Raw genomic sequence first — 21367 nt, forward strand, 5'->3', positions numbered from 1 at the left:
TAAAATCTTACATTAACAGATACGGGCTGAGGCAGGAACTGAGTACCTGGTTAGCGTGAGGCAGGGTTCCCCCCGGATGGCGTGTCGTTTTATGGAGACAGGCTCCACGGTTTGCTGTGGGGGCGACTCCTGCTGTGGAGGTGGCGGGGGCGCCGGCGGTGGCTGTGACTGCGGCTGCGACTCTGGCTGTGGCGCCTCCTGCTGCTCCATTTTGGCTTTGGCGGCCTCGACCTCTTCCTTGTGAGCCTGTGGCAAACGGCAGGTGGGTCACTAAGTTTGCTTTCGCTAACAAAGCATTTTTCTGAAAATTTGTAAGCTTCCAGACTAAACACTAATCATACCGTTAAAAGAGCACGCTGGTTGCTTTGGAGCACTGTCGGGTGTTTCGAATAATTGCCTATTTTCTAACGATGTAAGGCGAGCAGAACAGCGAAGGTCGAATGGTTCAAATGGCTCTGAGCACTATGGGACTTAACATCTCAGGTCATCAGTCCCCTAGATCTTAGAACTACTTAAACCTAACTAACCTAAGGACATCACACACATCCATGCCCGAGGCAGGATTCGAACCTGCGACCGTAGCGGTCGCGCGGTTCCAGACTGAAGCGCCTAGAACCGCTCGGCCACCAGCGGCTGGCACAACGAAGGTCGGATGAGACCTTTACACCTCAGTGTGTGGAGGGTGTAGTTCAGGCTGGAGAAATTTCTTGATACCTTTGGGGTGTTTATCATATCACAACATGGACTCACTCGGGAAGAGATGGTTCAAATCCACGTTCGACCATCCTGATTTAGGTTTTCCCGGATCTTTCTAAATAATTCGAGGCAAATGCTGGAATGGTTCCTTTGAAAGGACACCTCTGATTTCCTTCGCCATCCTAGATAAAACCCGAGCCTGTGCTGCGTCTCCAATGACCTCGATGTCGACGGAACCTCGACGCCATTAGACCCTTATCGGCGCCATTAGACCTTTTCCTTCATGGATCCAATCATTCAGGTTATCGTGGTCATGAGCTTAGAAGTTTATGACAACTCTTACAACATTCTAGATAGTCACTCTCTCTTCTATAGGGGCGATTAAAAAGTTTTCGTTCGGGAACCGTAAACCGTAGAATGCAAAATCGCTATGCCAATCAGAAAAAATCGCCGTGAACGTTGAGGCAATCATTCCACCTACGCACTAGGTTGAAGATACACGGTTGGTAGGACAACTTGCCCTGCAAGAAGAAGTCTGTAACTGCCTGCTGCACATCCTCGTGCGACAGGAATCGTCGACCCTTCACGACCCTTTTTAAGGGACGGAAGGCGTGGTAATCGCATGAGGAGAGATCAGAGCCTTAGGGCGGGTGCTCGAGTGTCTCCCATTTGAGTTGGTGTAATTTCTGCGTTACGACATTCGCGATATGGGGACATGTTTTATGATGAAATAGCAGCACCCCTGCGCGCACCACTCTACAACGGTGATTTTCGACAGATGTGCTGCTCCACACATATTCCTCATTCTTCGATGGATGTGTTTGTCCTCTGACAGCGAAGAAAAGAGTAACAGCACGTTGGTCCTGTTTGGACGGATTTGGTAATAACCTCGCCATAGTTCGCGTTACGTCTTTCACCTCACGCAGGTCGGAAAGGCACGAATACAACGCTAATCCCTTGCCTACACGTCCATGCTTCTATATCCGCATCGCAGTCGCGCTACTTGCGTATTAGCTACAGCAACGCAGTCAATCTGATAAATGGCTGTTGAAGATAACGACGTTTGAAAAGTAAGTGTGCAACTACACCATCGATGATGTAATTGCAGTATTGACTGGAATACGAGCAGCTGTTTAGAATGCCTAAAAACTTAGACAAAACAAAAGACATAAAATGAGAACTGAACAACTACTCGATGACGAACGTGCTGTTGTCAGTAAGAGGATGACCGTAGCCAAAGCTGTTTTGTTTTAGTTACACTGGACAGCCAAGACAGTACAGACAAACACTGAAGCAATCAACATTACTAAAAGGCTAACTCGTGACAGAGTCCCAGTTCCAGGTTGCCTATCTAACGGCTTTTAATGTACATAAATTTAATGTGCAGTATTTCATACACTTATTGATCGAATTTAAAAAATACTGTAATAATTTACTCATTGAAAGCTTGAATCTTACGTTAAAGTTTTAATAAGTCGAGTGTTACAGAAAGAAACTGTGTACACAGGGTGACTGTAATTAAATTCAAGTTACCAAACGCTGTAGAAAAAAAGAACTGCTGCTCAGAATAACGTCAAATTTGGACGTAATATTATCGAAGAAGGAGGAAACGTCATGGAAATAAAAAACTGTAACGAAGAGTTTTCCACTAAATGTCCCTATAGCATCACAACGTAAATGGTTTCGGCTACAATTGACAGATGAATCGCAATACGACAGCAATGGTGTTAGTTGCACGTTGTACTGTGCAATATGCATGGCCGCCCAAGTTCGGCAGTCTACAGTTGTGGCAGTCTTAGTTAGGTAAGTTCAACCACCGCAGCAAGGTCGTATCGCAATGGATGGGAGAAATGGGTTTTTAACTGTCCCAAGGCCAAAAACCGCATAATACGTAACAACTAAATCGGTATTTTAACTGTAGCGAAACTTTCGCAAGATTGGTTCAGTATGCTGTCCACCACTTCATACCACAAGCTGAAATCGAGAGATATGTTCCACAACAGATCGGAGTCTCAGGGGTCACTTTCAGAATGCGTGCCTCCAATTCCGCAAAGTTTGTAGACTTCACAAAAATTATGACGGCTGATAATGCTAACATTTCCACAATGTTTCTACAGCGGCTGCTTCACTGGCTGTGCAATGTGAGAAAAAGCGCCATCTTAGGTCAAAGTGGTCAAACCAAAACATCCACGCTGTTGAAGGATTGGAATGACGTTGGTGTGCAAATGACTCTCATAGTGTTTACCAGAGACGGCACAGGTAACAGGACCCGCACGACCCATTTCCTCTAAAAAATACGACCATACGATAACGGATTCTGTCAACCTGCACTACACTGTTACCTTTGCAGAAATAAGCTGTACCTGTTGATGAGCGAGCAGATTTTCCGTCGCCCACATTCCGCAGTTCTGCGTATTGACAAAGAGGGTTCCATGGCCATTCATTGCCCACTTTCACGCGAGCAAGAAATTCTAGAGCAAACGTTTGTCTTACTGGCGGGTCAGCATGAAGAAACTCCTGAACGTTGCAATGCAGGATGTTTCGTAGAATTCTATCTACCGTGCTGATAGGCATGTCCAGACGTCGGGCAGTTACCCAAGCACTGCAAGATTGCACACCACTGCTCGACCCCTCCTGCAGTGCTGTGGTCACATATTCTACCAACGTCGGATCAATTGTTTTGCACGATCTGCTACAGTGCACATCAAAAGAATCTGTCGTTTCGAATTTCATAATAAATTTCTCTGCGTGGTATCAACGTTCGATACCACACTTGTTAGGGGTTGCAGTTACCGACTGCAGTCCGTACTAGTATCGCTGGACCGGCGAGTCGAGACTGGCGCCGTTAGCGCCGTTCCGCGGCTTGCAGCAAGTCTCTACCTTGCGCTCCGCGACTCTTGCTCGGGACGTCAAGTAGGAAAGTAGTATAGCCTTCAGCTGATAGGAAGCAACTTCTAACAAGGCGCTTAGTTAAAGTATGGCCTATGTGATGCCTCTATAGCTCTCTGTTTGTAATTATATTCATTCTGACTATGAAGACTACTGTACCACCAGTTAAGTACAATATATTATTTTTTACCAACGACTTCTAATTATTTTGGTCGTTGCAGCCCAGACCATCCAGCCATCTCCTTATCGACTTCACTGACAAAACTGCTGTATGTGCAAAGAAGAGATTTGTATGAAACTTCCTGGCAAATTAAAACTGTGTGCCGGACCGAGACTCCAACTCGGGACCTTTGCCTTTCGCGAGCAAGTGCTCTATCATCTGAGCTACCCAAGCACAACTCAAGATCCGTCCTCACAGCTTTACTTCTGCCAGTATCTCGTCTCCTACCTTCCGAACTTTACAGAAGCTCTACTGCGAACCTTGCAGAACTAGCACTCCTGAAAGAAAGGATATTGCGGAGACATGGCTTAGCCTCAGCCTGAGGGATGTTTCCAGAATGAGATTTTCACTCTGCAGCGGAGTGTGCGCTGATAAGATAGAGCACTTGCCCGCGAAAGGCAAAGGTCCCGAGTTCGAGTCTCGGTCCGGCACACAGTTTTAATCCGCCAGAAAGTTTCATATCAGCGCACAGTCCGCTGCAGAGCGAAAATCTCATTCAAGAGATTTGTATGTTTGTATTTAGCATTGGCCACCAGTCATTCACATTGGCGACGATTCGTTCGTCGTCATCATAACACTCGAGACCCTTGGCAGACGTCACACTATCATCAGACATCAGACTGTTTTCGTACGCTGGAGCGTCCGAAACGTCTGCAAAGATATTGGTGCTCGATCCCCGTTTTTATAAAAGAGCTTTACCAGCAGCACGCTATCGGGCACTGAGACTATCTTGTCAATGGTCTCAGACGCAAACTGAGGAACAGCTGTGTATTCGACTTCTTTTATTTTCTATATTCTGCCACTTACAGAGCCCCCTAGTAGAAATCTTTCCATAACGTTTCCCTCTTCTTCGATAACGTTCTATTCAAATTTGACTTCATTGTGAACGGTGGTTCTTCTTTTACATAAACTGGAATTATATTTTAATCACCCTGTATGTCTTGAGGCACCTTAACTCATGGTGCGCAAAATAACCAGACTAAATTCACCCAGAATTTGAGAATGAGAACACTTAGCGACTTCCAGCAAACTTAACATACAACTTCACGCCTTTCGAATTTTTTTCGCTGACACCCTCCACAAAATGATGAAAGGAAAAAAGACTCTCGTTTACTACGTTTTCCCTGTTTCTGTAGCAAAACTGCAGCATCAGACACGACGTACTCTTCTGTTACTTCGTTGCTAATGAATCTTATCGTAACACATTTTTCGGACAATCTTCATATTATCAACGAATGAACCTGAAAAAGGCCCGGCTCCTCATCTCGCACGGGATGAGGAAGGAGGAGAAGAGGGAGTAACACCTCACCTCAGAAAAAAACCTGGGTCCATCCGGTTCCGGATGGTAGCACCCTATGAGGAGCCCATTACAGATGAAACGCGGTAACGGCCTCAAAGATGGAAGAAGAATTCTAGCTCCCAACGGCAGAGAGCGGAGGAACCTAATGGAGAAAACTATGAAAAATAATCATTTCGGACTAACAATCCGATGTTATATTCGAATTTATTTCCTACAAAGTACAATTTCAGCTGCACAAAATGTCCGCTAAAAGTAAGCACTACCGCAGATGGTAACTCGAAAGAGGAATGAGCATTGCTTCATGCAATGCATCGGGACCTGGGGTTCTGGGGAGTCTCAACATGTGCAGTAAGGATGAGTCGGAGAATCCTTGGTATCCTTCCAAACTCAAATTCAAAAGGAACTCTACGCAGGCACCTTGAACATAAACTCATTACTAAAGATTAGTAAACTGAAAGAACTTGAATTTCTCTTGCATAAGCATGAAATACAAATTTTAGTAGTACAAGAAACAATATTTTTGAAATAAAATGTTACGAAACTGAAAACTATCGAATTTTTAAGTGTTGACCAGCATTAAAAATTATAAAAGGCATGCCTATACTTGCTACCGTCTTCTATATTCATAAAAATTTAGAAGCTAACTTTACAGAATTCAAATCAAGTTCAGAAGATACTGTTTTCCCACAGAGAAATTCAAAAATAAACAGTATACCTTTGTTAACTGCCACTCTCCAATTAATGATGACAAGAAAAACCCGAGTAAAGTAGAAGCATTCAGGGAACATCTGGAAGACAAAATATCAAAACTTCCAAAATAAATTATTGTGACACTTTACCGCACAAATAGGGAGGAAAAAACTTTTCGAAAAATGGTAGGAATATCCAGGTCATAAAAGAACGAACAAAAATGGCACATGACTAATTAATCTATGTAAAGCATTTCAGTTGAAGTTAATGTCAACGTCCTTCAAAAAATCAAGAAAAGTAAAAACATGTTTGTCTCCAAATATAATATCAAAGGAGTTCCAGTTAAATAACGCAGGTTTTTCTCAAAGCAATATTAAAGAAATCATGGATGTAAAAGTAACAGGAAACAGAGAATTTGACTCTGACCATTACCTGACGAAAATTAAAACTGAATCTTCTCCCTAACAAAAACCAAAATAGACAGCAAAAATTGGTTAAATATAACACAGACGGAAGTCACAAAAGAGGCAACGAAACATTTTCAAGAAGAAATTAAAATATCCAAATCAGGGAAATGGGAAGAATTTCCAAAGGAATCAACAGGGCAACGAAGAATGTATGTGGATCAACAAAAATGAAGAAGAAAGTCTGGTGGAATGAAAGCTATGAAAAAACACTTGCAGAAAGAACAAAACAGTGGAAAAATTGGAAATGTTCTGGGAAGACAGAGCACCATTGTGAAATTAAAACGCAAAGGAAAGAAACAGCGTGGATAATAATGGATGCTAAACGATCTTTTCAGAAGTTACAACTTCTTGACATACAAAACAGAACACATTCGTTAAAAAAAAACTCCCGAAATTTCTATCAGATGTTTAAAAATCATCTAAAAGGTTACCGAGCTCCAAGTATTTTCTGCAGGGATGAAAATGGTAAAACAGGCCTAAGCAATATCCAGAACTGTGAATATTAAGAAAGTACTTTGAACAACTGTTGAACTGTGAAGAACCGAACTGTAAGCTAGAATTTCCAGACCCTCATGAAAACACAGCAGCAGACCCACCGCCTACAACTGAAGAAATTAAAAAAACAATAAATAACCTGGAAAACAACAGTCAGTGGAGGAGACAATGTTACAGCTGAACTTATAAAATGATCTCAACCAAAAACTATAACTAACCTTAAGATCATCTTTGAAGACTATAGGAAACTGAACGGAGTCCAGAAGACTGAAAAATGATTCTTATCCATCCTTTGCACAATAAATGTGATAAGCATGGTGTAAGTAACTACAGAGGAGTATCTCTGTTGCCAGTGGGTTATAAAATATTTACGACAATTTTACTAAACAAGGTAGAAGTAACACTTCATAGCCATTTGGGAGAATATCAGAGTGGATTTAGAAAGACCAGATCTTGCTCAGAACAGATTTTCAACCTAAAGTCCATAGTCCGTCACAGACTTACAGACTCTAAAGACATTGTTGTAACATTTATAGATTTTACAAAGGCATTTTATTCACTTGATAGAGAAACACTCGATAAAAGATTCGAGAATTTGTCATTAAATCTAAACTAGCAATCTTATTTGTGGAACGCTCACAGACACCAAATCAAAAGTTTCGGGTAAAATATCTAAGGCATTCAGAATAAATACAGGCGTAAAGCATGGTGGCAGCCTGTCTCCGCTCCTCTCCAACTGCATCCTAGAGAAAATAATAAGAGAATGGAAGTAAAATCTAAAAGAACATAAGCTATCACCAATAAGACTGGGCACTATGATCAAAGGTTGTGAAATTCACTGTGTGGCATCTGTGAATAATTTTGCCATTCTTTCTGAAAACCTAACAAATGCAGAAATACAAATCAGTTTCTTAGAAGAAACAATCCACAAAGCAGGTTTAAGAATTTCTGTAAAAAAATTATGACAAACATAAAAAATGCTCCAGAAATTCTAGTAACAGATATTGGACAGACAAAGAAGGTTAATAGATTTAAATATTTGGGACAAATGATTCAAAAAAATGTCTTAGAAAAATCCGCTGTAGCAGAAAGTGTATGTAAAAAGGAGAGAGCATATGGTATTACCAGGAACATTTACAACAAATGGTCATTGTCTAAAAATTTGAAAATACAGCACAACACAGAAGCAAAGCCGGAATGTCAATATGCAAGTTAATGTTCAGTACTGAATTACAAACTACACAAACGTGAAGTCCTAGAAAGAAGAATCATTTGAATAATACTTCGTCCGCTAAGAAATACAGAGGTATGGAAATTAAGAGGTAGTGAAGAAGTATATCGCAACAAAGTAAACGTAATTGAAATGCTACGAAAAACGCGATTGCTATTTTTTGGAAATTCATACAGAATGATCGGCAACAGGATAACCAAACAGATTTTTAAATATCTTTGGGAGAAGGCAACAACAATAGCCTGGATTCAAGAAGTTAGGAGAGATCTTTAAAGAAACAACGTTAGCTCAAAAAGACGCAACAGAAATAGAGTTTTGAAGAAGAAGATGTTAAAAAGGCAGGGGGGAGAAGAAGACAGGGTTAAAATAGTTTGAGGAGAGAAAAGGATACACAGTGAGAAGGTGAAACACTACTGGAGAAAGTAGAAAGAAGAACAAAAAAGGAAGCTTTGAAATTGGTGCTGATCCTTAGGTGACCCAAACAGGAAATGAAAACATTCGGGAGATATGACGTTTTGTACTTGGGAGTTCGATTCTTTAAGAAATCGGTTGCCGGCCGCTGCGTCAGAGCAGTTCTAGGCGCTTCAGTCCGGAACCATGCGGCTGCTACGGTCACAAAAAATGGTTCAAATGGCTCTGAGCACTATGCGACTTAACTTCTGAGGTCATCAGTCGCCTAGAACTTAGAACCAATTAAACCTAACTAACCTAAGGACATCACACACATCCATGCCCGAGGCAGGATTCGAACCTACGACCGTAGCAGTCCCGCGGTTCCGGACAGCGCGCCTAGAAGCACTAGACCACCGCGGCCGGCGCTACGGTTGCAGGTTCGAATCCTGCCTCGGGCATGGATGTGTGTGTTGTCGTTAGGTTGGTTAGGTTTAAGTAGTTCTAAGTTCTAGGGGTCTGATGACCTCAGATGTTAAGTCCCATTTTTTTTTTTTGAAAGAATCGTACGGCGGTTTGGGCAGTTACACCTGAAATGTTGCTGAATACGTGGCGATAAGTGGAATATCGGTTCGATGTGTGTGCAGGGCAACAAATGTGTCCCACATTGACGTCTACTAACATTAAACAAAACTTGAAGAAATTCTCTTTCATGACATGTACTCATTGATGTAACTTTTTCTTCATTTCACCATTCAATTTACACTTAAAACTAGGGAGTTCTTTTTCAAACATCCTGTACAGTGTGGAGGACTCGCATTCTTGAGCACTGGGGTTCAGTTCCCCTCCGATTAACGACATTCAGCTTTCTCGTGATTTTCCTATATCATTCAAGTTAAACATTGGAATTCTTCCTTTGAAGAAGGACAGCGGCGATTTCTTTCCCTAAACGTTCCCAGACGTACATATTCTCCTTCTACAATAATCCCATTTTTGACACGTAGTTAAATCGTGATCCTTCTCCTCTAAGTATGGCCGAGTTCGTGAGTTTTACCCGAAAATCTCAGGTGTTAAGAGTATTTCCCGTAAAAGATGGAGATCCAGTTTGATTTGCAGTCCGGTATACAGTTTTCAGACTCAGGTCCTGTTTTGAAAATAAGCAACCGTAATGTATAAACCATTTTTAAAGCCTCTATGTTCTATGTAAATGCAACCAGCCTAGTTCTGCCAGGATGATCATACATATCTATCAGCAATGACAGTATACGGATGATCATTTTTGTAGCTACGATTTATTTTTACACGTCAAGAGAAGCTTACCAGAGAGTGAAAGAATACATGGGTGCAGCATATATTTAGAGAATAAACCAACAGTCATTCAGTACATTTAACTGTAGTGCGTGATTCGTCTTTATAGCCGAGGTCGTTAACGAACACCAGTGAGCTGGTGCTGGACCCAGCCAGAATTAATTCGTAACAATCTTGGTGGATAACAAGTGGAGGATATCCGGTGACATTATTTTCCTTGCTACCAAACTGCTACAATATCTTGGATTAAATCTGAAACCTCTCCCTAACAATAAGCCTGGTGATAGACGAGTATGATTTTTGCGTACCTGGTTTTACCACTGCCGTTCTCTCTGTACTGTCCACAACAGTACCACGACATTAGATTCTACACGAAATAGTTGCCCTTAATGTACAATGCTCACACTTTGCAAAAAAACGTTTGTCCAATGACTGCGAAACAATAAAATATTTGATATTTTAACAGCCAATCCCTGTCAGCAACGTCACAGGGTATTAACAGTTTTTTATTTACAAATCCACTAATAAGTCGATATTACGAGGGGCATTCAGTAAGTAATAGAATACTTCTTTTTTCTCGGGCAATTTCGATTGAAAAAAATTCAGAATTTGTTGTAGGGCATCGTAGAACATTCGAGCTTCAGTCCCTGTAGTTTCATGAAGTTCGGATAGGTGGCGGCGCTATACATAGCCTTCAAAATGACATTTTTAACGGAGGTGTCTTCCAACCAGATGGCGTCATTGAGGTTTATTTATTTGTTTACTGTGGAAAACTAGTGCATCACAGATATTCATAGGCATTTGCAGAATGTCTACGGAGACCCGGCAGTGAACAAAAGCACAATGAGTCGTTGAGCGAGGCGTTTGTCATCATCGCAACACTGTCGCGCACACCTGTTCGATGTATCGCGTGCTGGCCGGCCGCACACAGCTGTGACTCCTGAAATGTTGGAACGTGCGGACACGCTCATTCTAGATGATCGATGGATCGCAGTCCGAACACCTCGCTTCTCAACTGGGTGTCCCTATTGGTGGCACTGACACACTTCTCTGTCAGTTGAGATACTCAGAGGTGTGTGCCTGCTGGATTCTGCGCGGAGTTACTTGCAGGTTACAAGGCTGATCTGACAATTTTTTGTCAAACATCATCGCAGCAGATGAAACGTGGCTTCACCACTTCGAACTGTGCCCATCTGATTTATTGCAAATGAGCTCACAGTTGAGACAAACTGTCGCCTTCGAGGCGTGAGCCAGTATGACAGTCGCTTAGCGCTGTTACATATACTCCCTACAACCCTGTCCCTCCTGTCGTAGAAGTGCGTGATCACCCCATCCCTACTCTTCCCTCTCATTTCTAAACATATACCAATGAGTAATGTATTATTCTGTTACACGTAGTGTGATGAGTTACGAATGAGCACTTGTTTCTGCTGTGCCTCCCTCAGCAGCAAGCAATTTCCGTGTCATCGCCAAGAGAACCAGTAAGGAGATCTCGTCCAACGTCACCAACGACGCAGACCCCCTCAGCATCGCAGGGAACTGACATTAAAGGACGCTGTGCCCCTGGATAGTAGTAAAAACTAGCAGTTACTTTACTGTGATATATTGTGATATGCACGCTGCCCAAAAATCAGAATGTTAAAATACCAACACTTTATTTGGATAAACAAAAACACCTATAGGACTGATAGCAGGCACTATAAGCGATGTATCGGATCTGTGTACGATTCCACCATTAATCCGTGGTGACACTCCTGGATGATTACTCTGGGGCCCCCCATCCCCACCTCCTCCCCAGCCATTCTTTCATTACTTTTATCTTTACTATTTTAAGACTTCAATGACACTATGTTGGACACTGATGTAGTTGGATTTAGGGCGCGAGGTTATCATCGCCGTCTAGAAACACATCTTGTGCCTCGAACGCTGAAGATCACAATCTGATACAGCCGAAACCAGTCATAAAAAGATGTCTCCAAATGATTATATCATCTTATACATGTATATATTTTTGTTTTCAAAGGACGATCACCGTGGTTATGGCTTGAAGTTATTGCAAGACAAGTATGACGTTAGATGGGGATGCAACAACGAAAAAATAACGAAGGAAAAAAAAATCTTAGATTTTGTCAGCCTTTCTTTTCTTTGTTTTATTGTATTATACAGACTTAGGCTACATCTGCTTCGTTACCTGATTTACGATTATGTATAGATCTGTAATACCTAAATAACTGTATGCCGTTCTGTTAACTGTATTGTTAACCAGTAAATAATTCAAAAATGGCTCTGAGCAGTATAGGACTTAATATCTATGGTCATCAGTACCCTAGAACTTAGAACTACTTAAACCTAACTAACCTAAGGACATCACACAACACTCAGTCATCACGAGGCAGAGAAAATCCCTGACCCCGCCGGGAATCGAACCCGGACGCGGAAAGCGAGAACTCTACCACACGACGACGAGCTGCGGACCAGTAAATAATTGTAAACTGAGTAAGAGCACTTAAAAAACAGATGGTAGGTCAAAAACGTGTGACAATAAATTAAATAAATGTAGACCATCAGAGAAATACGTAAACTTACGCACCTAAGATTTATGCTACGCCACAAGGGTTGTCTTTCACGAGACACTGAGACAACGCCATGTTTTCCGTTGACGATAAAAAATCCACGCATATTGTCTACTTTGTACGTTGATCTATCACTCAGAGAACCGTTCTCTGCTTTCGTTTATAATGGCGGAACATTGCATTAAATTTATGTGTAATAAACAGTACTCACCTTAATGAACTTGGACATTTCCTTATATTCTGCTCTCATGCGGGCATATTTTTCGTGTCCTAAAAACAGTGTCTTATACTTCTGTTTATCAGCTTCCCTCCTGGAACAGGAATAAATAACAGTGTAAAACTGCGAAACGTAGCTGTTGGCTCAGCGTCTATTTGACTGAAAGTATAATAAAAAATACTAGTTTCTTGGTCACAAAGAAATACTTTGGGGAAACGTATTAGATGTATTTGTGCAAATGCGAAATTAAATTCCTAACAATGTTTGGACTATTTTTAAAACCTCCGACTGATTTTATTCATCAATTTGCTGCTGTGAAAATTATTCAGCCACACCACTTCACTCAAGTAGCGGAAAAAAATGAAATCGATTTTATATTTCAGAAAAGGCAAGCTCAATATTTTTAGGGATGCAAAAGAAATTATTTCTGTTAAATACGTCACAAACAGAAACATTACACAAGTCATCAGAATCAAATGAAATAAGAAACAGAAACATTTCACAATGTATCATAACCAAATAAATTAAAAAAAAGTGTGTACTGAAGGCTGGAATGCTAATGGAAAGAAATACTGTTCCTCATAAAAATGTAACGGTCTTCACAACATACAGAGAAAACCTGAGTGAAGTACGAATGATTGTTCCACTCATTCGTCCACTGAGAACTTTTTGACACAACTTGTGAAATTTGTGTCTGGGAATGGTTTGTTTCCAATGTAGAGTTTATGGCAATCGTAGATATGTATTTTAGAGACTTTCCAAAATCACTCATCTGAGGGGAAATCTAGTCACTGGAAAAAAAGTTAGACAAAGTGGATTTCCGCCAGAGAGGAAACAAATTTTAGACCTGAAAATCATATCTTTCATTATCAGAATAAGAACTCATCATGATGACCTCGTATCTTACGTCTCAGTTCAGAGCCAGATTAAGCAAATTGCACAGGGACATGTAATCAGCGATGTTTTAGATGCTGTGTGCCAGAATCGAGCAGTAAAAAACAGCAGCACACCTTACAGCGATTCCAGAATATGAATGTATATGTCCACGAAATAAAAGATATGATGTGCATAACGACTGGTACATGTGAAAAGTGTTATTTGGCAATAATGTGGAGCAATGTAACGCTGATAGTGTTAGTACGGCAATTGTTTAGGTCATTGGTTTAAATAACTATTTTTAAGACTATCACCAAGCCTAAGCTTTGAATATTGTGTATCCAATCACTTCCAAGGGTAATAGATGCAAGGCAAAAATTTGTATGGATTAACTGAGACATTTGTCACTTTACTTATTTTAAAAACTACGTGAATTAATTACAGTATATTTTTTGACTAAAACTTATATTGTCTGTTGTCAGCAGCAGCTGACGGAAGCTTAGCATAGAAAAATCCCATAATTATGTTTTGAACAATTTCATTGTAAATATGACGTAACTTACTTCTCATGAAGTTGTCGTATTTCTTCCTGGAGAGCGTTGTTTTTCTCGGTGGTAGCTAACTGCATTTCTTGCAGCTCCCTCAGTTTCTCCTCGAGATCCATCAACGTTTTTGTTGACCTGAAAGAAAGAAACACAGCAGTTTAGGAACATAGGCACAATTTCGAATTAATTACAGTATATGCAGAACAGATAAATATACAAATCTTCCTGAACTATTCTCACGTGGGATTTTGCTAAAATGTTTTATCTTTGATGTCATAGTTATGTTGAATTGAAGGAGCTTTATTTACAGCTGATTGGGAAGACAATATATACTCAAACGAATGCACTGTAAATGTTGAAATACAGACACTTTTCTGGCTAACAACGCCATAAATGGTGCTAGCTTCGCTAACGAGACAAAGAAGCGTGCGGGAGTGCCACAGGTAAATCATTTTGCGAGATGTGTGTGGGAAGAGGTACTATGTTACCGGACACTTCTTTGAGCTTAAGCACTCGGAATTTTAACACTAAACCTCTCTATGATGCACAATGTCTCGCTTGTAACGTCTGTCTCCCGAAGTTGATGAGCGTTTCTTTAATGCTCTCGTTCTTTATGAACGAACCCTTGGCGAAATGTCCCATTCTTCCTGGGGTCTTACCTACCTCATCAATTAATCCTACCCGGAAACGGTTCCTCACTGACGAGCAATACCGAAGAATCATCCGAGCTAGTGTTTTATACGTCAAATCATAAATAATTTTTCCTTAGGAGTCTTCTAACTTGTCCCCGTCTCCATCTACTTTTCCCATTAGCTTTATGTGGCCGCTCCTCTTTAGGTAACTACGGATGTTTAATCGTAGATATTTTACGGTTGTTTCTGCATCTCGTGATTTATCTCGAATGGTGTTATTGAAAAAGAATGGATCTTTCCGCTTATTTACGTTACATTTTATTCAGGTTGAGGGTCAACTATCATTCCGCACGACACTGCATTTCTCTGAAGGTATCTGGTTTGCAACTTTGTAATGAGCTACATCATGGTTCGATGCTTCCAACGTTATTCACTAGATCATTTGTGTATATACTAGCTTAGTGTCCGCGACTGTATGGTGTCCAGAGATTTTATTTGTTAATTCTAAGCCTTTCACGATAATTAAGGACATATAAGCATGGTCTTTTCCGAATGTGCTTCTGACCAAAAAGCGATTCTGGTCGCTAGAGTCCAAAGATTTTTTTAATCACGTCTTTTGCGTTCTTGTGGAGATATTTTCGTAACAACTTTCAACTCCTAACAAATATTTCTTTATATCTAATAGAGAAGTGCAACACCAATTTTCATGAATTTAGCTGTGAAAATTTTTTATTGTAATTAAATATTTCCGTAAAAATGTTCACCACCTTTTGCACTCCCTTAGGGGTTAATTTCCAGAAACACTGAAACACGTATTTTTTAATCTCTAACCGAGAAGTCAAATATCAGTTGTCATACATGTAGCCTTAAAATCCTTTAGTAGTTCTTTACTAATTACTTATTGCCAAAAACGTTTTCGCCCACTGTTTTACCCCCTTAGTGGTTAAATTTCCAAGAACGCTGAAACGCGCATTTTTTTAAAATTTTCTGACTCAGAAACCAAACACTACTTTTCGTAGTTCTAGCTTCAAAATTCCCTTAAGAGCGATACCCCTTCAAAAAGCCTTTCATCCTCTATTTCACCCCCTTAGGAGTGGAATTTAGGGCAATCCCTTCTTAAACCATGCCTACACTATAAGATCCACATCCCCTCCAAACTTGAAGTTTTTATCCTTAGCGGTTTGGGTTGAGCGGTGATGAGACAGTGAATCAGTCTCACTCTATTTCACCCGCTTAGTGGTTGAATTTCCAAAAACAGTGAAACATATTTTTTCATCTCTAACCGAGAAGCCAAACACCAGGTTTCAAACATTTATATTTAAAAATGGTTTCCTAATGAAATATTTTCATAAAACGTTTCATCCCCTATTCCACCCGCTTAGGGGCTGACTTTCCAAAAATGGTAACGTGCCTACGTTTTATTTCTAACAGAGAAGCTAGATACAACTTTTCATATATCTAGCTTCAAAAATGCTTCCACAGTGAAATATTTCCATAGAAACTTTCAGCCTCTGTTTCGCCACTCATGGGGGTATTTTTTTATTTGTAACTCAGAAGCCAATTTTTAATTTTCGTAGATTTCACTTTAAACATACTTTCATAATAAAATATTTTCATAAACATCTCATCCCCTACTTCACCCCCCCCCCCCCCAATGGGGTTCAGTTTCAAAAAATACTGAAACACAAATACCAATTTTCATAATGTTGCTTTAAAAATACTTTAGCAGTTATTTGATAATGAAATATTTAAAAAAAGGTTTCACCCATTATTTCGAAAAATGCAGAAGCACGTATTTCTCTGTTTCTGACCGAGAAATCAAATACCATTTTTCATAGGTCTAGCTTCAAAACTGCCTTAACAGGGACATTTGTCAAAAAACCTTCATCCCCTACGGATTGGAATTTCGAAAAATCAGTTCTTGAACAACGCCTATAGTATAAGATCCACACCCTCTACAAATTTCAAGTTTCTATCCTTAGCGGTTTGGTATGGGCGATGATGAGTCATTCAGTAAGGAAACTCCCTTTTATTTATGGAGATTTATTGTAATTATAACTATAACAGCACTATAACACACTCTTTGGGGATTTCCGTAGTTACTTTTACATATGAGGATTTCGTCCCATTATTCCCTTTGGATGTTAATATCTCCAGGTATTAATTATGGACTGTAATTTATATCTACTAGTCTTACGGCGTTTATGGAGAGGATGGTATCATTAACAGTGAACTACTCTTATCAATTGGCACTTATTTGTTTGCAGCTGGAACCAGTAAATGATGTGGCCACCGACGCGTCAGCAGTAGTTCATCAACATGACACTGAAGGAAGTAACATGTAGTCAAGATAAGGAAAATTTTAAATCATTAAAAACTGTAGCTCAGAAGGGTACAAGAAATCCAGGGGAGAGCCAATCACCAGTTACAAAATTTTGGTTACTACAGGTGAACGTTACACAGCTTTACCGTAAGCACCAAAGACAAGCGCCGACTCAAGCTACGAAGAAAATCAACACCCGCAGACGGTAGGGAGCAATGGGATAATTAATTGGATGCTGATCCATATATAATATTCATTAACAGTGAGCAAAAGGAGAATACCGCTACAAATTACACTCCATAGTTAAACGTCGGCGTGTATGAAAGCTTGTTCACCGACAATGTAATTAAATTACATCGAATTATCTCAATCCTATTAAAACAGAACGAATGGCTGTTAACTATATTGTTAAAGACCCTGTACTCTCACATGAAGGACTTGATGTATGTGTAACAACTTTCCAGACAAGGCAGCAGGGAATAACAAACAAAATGTCAGATTGTAAATGACTGTGTGTCGAGCAATCTACTTTAAGTCGAATGGTTCGTTGTGTAGAGCACAGAAAACCAACAGTTTATGGAAACGCTTTAGCTATTATGTTTTGTAAGTTTGTTGTTGTTGTGGTCTTCAGTCCAGAGACTGGATGGATGCAGCTCTCCATGCTACTCTATCCTGTGCAAGCTTCGTCATCTCCTATTGCAACGTACATCTTTCTGAATCTGTTTAGTGTATTCATCTCCTGGTCTCCCTCTACGATTTTTATCCTCCACACTGCCATCTAATACTAAATTGGTGATCCCTTGATGCCTCAGAATATGCCCTACGAACCGATCCCTTTTTCGGGTCAAGTGAAGCTTTAAGGTGTAGAAACGGTTCCTATATCTTGCTGGATCTTACGTGATATCTGTTCTCAGTATTATTAATGCGTACGTCACAGTCTTCTTTGTAAGCAATGCTGTAGCCAGAAAGATTATACACTCTATTCTAGGTGGCACGGCATTAAAGAATGTGAGAATAAGCAGTGGAAGCGATAATAATGATCAGTCAACAGTCGGAAACAGTAGCCTCACAAAACAAAAATACGAATGACGGATACACTAAATGCCAAATAAAATGTGCAGAGGTTAAAATATGGCAAGCAGAGACCACACAGTTACGACCATCAGTCTGTATTCAATGGAGTCCCACAAACTTCAGGAAGGTCCAATTGTTAAGAATGACGTACTTGATGCAATTTCCAATATGTAGAGCAGTTAAGTCGAATACTAAGTGGTCCATACCTAAGATCGGTATCTAACTATTATAACGTAAAAAAAGATACTGCAGATTCCATTGTGAGTGTGAGTCTTCACAGAGGCGATATATGTCAAGAATGCTTATTCGAAAAGAAGTAACTAAAACAGCATTGTCAATTTTGTACGATCCAGTCAGATAACAGTCTCCGCAACATCTGAAACATAGTTTCCGCTAAATGAAACATTTCTGTTTCATGGTTTCTAAAGTTATTCTAGTCGGCAAACTACTGTTGTACAATAAAATGGTGCTAAGGGGAAACGACAATAATCTATATTTTAAAAAAGTTCTGCTGTCTCTCAAACATTTTATTTGGATGTAAAATTATCAAAGGGTCTTAGTGTATTTCACTCCTTTTTGTGGCAAAATTAGGTTCAACAGAGGGAAGTGCAGATAATTTTCCCTTCTAGAATGTTTTTATGAATGTCTATATGGATTGTTGACAACTTTCATCAGTGAAAAATGTACTGTGTGCTGTGCTTAGCATTGAGTACATGAGTCCCACACATCATAATTTGCTGATTTGCAAGTGGGAGTTTTTCCAAAATATTGTACCGCAGGGCAACAGCGAATGAAAAAAAAATGCAAAATGTTAACTTACCTATTTCTTTGTCCCTGAAGATGGCATTATTTATGAAAAAGGCAGTTGAACATAAGGATTTTAGTGGAGTAAGAACAGTAAAGGGCTCATGATTAACCACTTAGTCCCTGAAGATGGCATTGTTTATGATAAATGCAGTTGAACGTAAGCATTTTAGTAGAGTAAGAACAGTAATGGGCTCATGATTAACCACTGTAGAACGCCTATTGCATTATCTTCGCGTGGATATTATGTGGAGTACCTCTATGTATTACTTCTAGTGGAAGTTTCTTATCATGGTTCTTAAGTAGGAACTATACCAGGCATATGCTGAACGAAGTACTTAAGAAACTTGAATCCTCCACTAGAATATGATGACTAACAATGAAAGGCCGCGGGAAGTCACTGAAGACCCCACTGGTGATGATCTGCAATTTAAAGATCATGTTATTTTCCCAGCGAAGAGGTGCCCTTTAAGAATCCACAGTAAGACTGACTAAGTACCTCATTCTTACAAATATAGGTAAATCCCTTCACTATATTACCTTCTTAAAATTTTTGGACAAATAATGTAAAGTGTGAGACTGATCTATAGTTATTGACATCCGTGGAGTCACCTCTCTTTGTGGAGTCCTTGCAATGCAATACACGAATCTGTGTGGAATATAACCTGAAGTAATGAAGTATTAATTTTGTGGCTAAGAACGTTAAATGTTACTGCGTTCCAAATTTGAAGTGTTTTAAAAAGTAGTTATTAACGAAGTATGCTACATATGAACCATCTGTTATGATGCACATATTTTCTTTAACAGAGATAGTAGCATCTTCTACGTCTTCTTTCCTTGTCTCTCTCTTAACACTTTCACACTGAGTTAATTTTATTGTTTCATCTGTCAATTTATGGCATGTCGTGTATACCTCTGGATATTTTGAACAAATTTTCTACATATCAAAGTAAATGAGTATCTTATAAGCCACGTCTTCTACAATCAATCGGAATATTTGGAGTCGACGATGCATACTGCAGTTAACGCCAACGTTCAGATTAAACAAGCTTTAAATTAACCCTTATGCAGACAGCTGACAGTGTGAAGTTGCATGAACACTTAGATTAATTATTAGGTAAAAATAGCAGCTGAGGAGTGAAAGAGAAATAGTTGAGGTTGTTTCAGAACAGCTGTTATTCTGGTAACGTATACCGCAACAAAAGCAGTCTAGAAGTAATTGTTATCATTATCAATGCGAGGAGGTTAGCACTGGTTGTAACTGATTGTTAGTATACTTCACAAAATTAGACTTAAGTTTCTGATTCTTTCCATTAATATATAATTTAGTTCATTTCACATCCCTGAAGGTACTCCTTCGTGATGAATGTTATGGATCAAGATGTGTGGTGAAATGAATGAACGCCTGAAGGACCCATAACTTCCTTACCTGGTCTGCGATTTTATAGTGTTTCTGGCATAATATACAATAACACATTAGGGTCTCATTGAGCATCTCTCTGATGACTAACTTGTGAGATGAGAAACATCACTTCACCGGAAGATTCAAGGTCACTCACTACAAGGCATCTCTAGCGATGGTTCATACAGGAAACACGTACACAGCTCTTATCCGATTATCCAACTGCGGTATAACTCTTAACTCACGAGGTGACTTTTCTGTAACGTGTACTACGAGGTGACGTCTCTGGGGGCCCTAAGCTTAAATCGAAATTTAAGGTGTAAATCATTTGACATTTTTAATTTAAGTTAAATAACGTTTAGTTTTAGAATAACTTAAGTGTTGTTCAAATATTCATTGTTAATCTTATCACAACAAACTAGGTCTGAGGGAATTTTCTTTTAATCACACCGGTTATGCGATTTTTTATGTGTTACATATAAACGAATTGTTAGAGAAGCGAATTTTACAAACTGAAAAATTACAGTTTCTCTGCAGCAAAATTTTCACATAAAATTAAATTATAGGGTTTAAACTTGCACCTAAAAATTGTCCTCGATGGGTATAAAAAGAAGGTCTGCAAAAGTGTCATTCAGTGCTGGGACCCACAGTTTTCTTTATCACCGCAGAGAAGACATCTGATCTTAACTAACACTTTTAAGTATCTTATTGGAGAAACAGAGGACCCCATCACAATTGTCCTGAAGTTCTTCCTCTGAGTGACCCTCGGCTAGCAGAACTGTGATCACTGGCTATTGTGAAATTGTCGTCATTTCCAGCTCTTACTTGATATATATCACTAACATCTTCTCCCATCCACTAACAAACAATTTCATCGGACTTAGGGTCCTTAAAACTGAAAACTGACACATTCGTGACAGCACATTGTGTAGTATACTGAAGAATACAGGTACATAAATCACGAGGTGCGATAATGCAACTGACAGAAAACATTGTGGGGTTGGTGATTTCAGGAGGATAGCGAGGTTATGAAAAGATTCATCTAGGATTGACCTTGGAGAGCGAGTACGAAAATTTTCGCACGGTATGAGAGACCACACCTCCAGAGTTAACACCTACTTAATTCCCATCTCAATTATCCAACTGCAGTGTAAAAGAAGGTAACCACTGCCAATGCATTTAGTTGTTCACACAGATAAAACACCACTACTACAACATTTGATCAATAAGAGCTG

This window comes from Schistocerca piceifrons, chromosome 2 (genome assembly GCF_021461385.2).
Source record: "Schistocerca piceifrons isolate TAMUIC-IGC-003096 chromosome 2, iqSchPice1.1, whole genome shotgun sequence".
NCBI classification, from domain to species: domain Eukaryota; kingdom Metazoa; phylum Arthropoda; class Insecta; order Orthoptera; family Acrididae; genus Schistocerca; species Schistocerca piceifrons.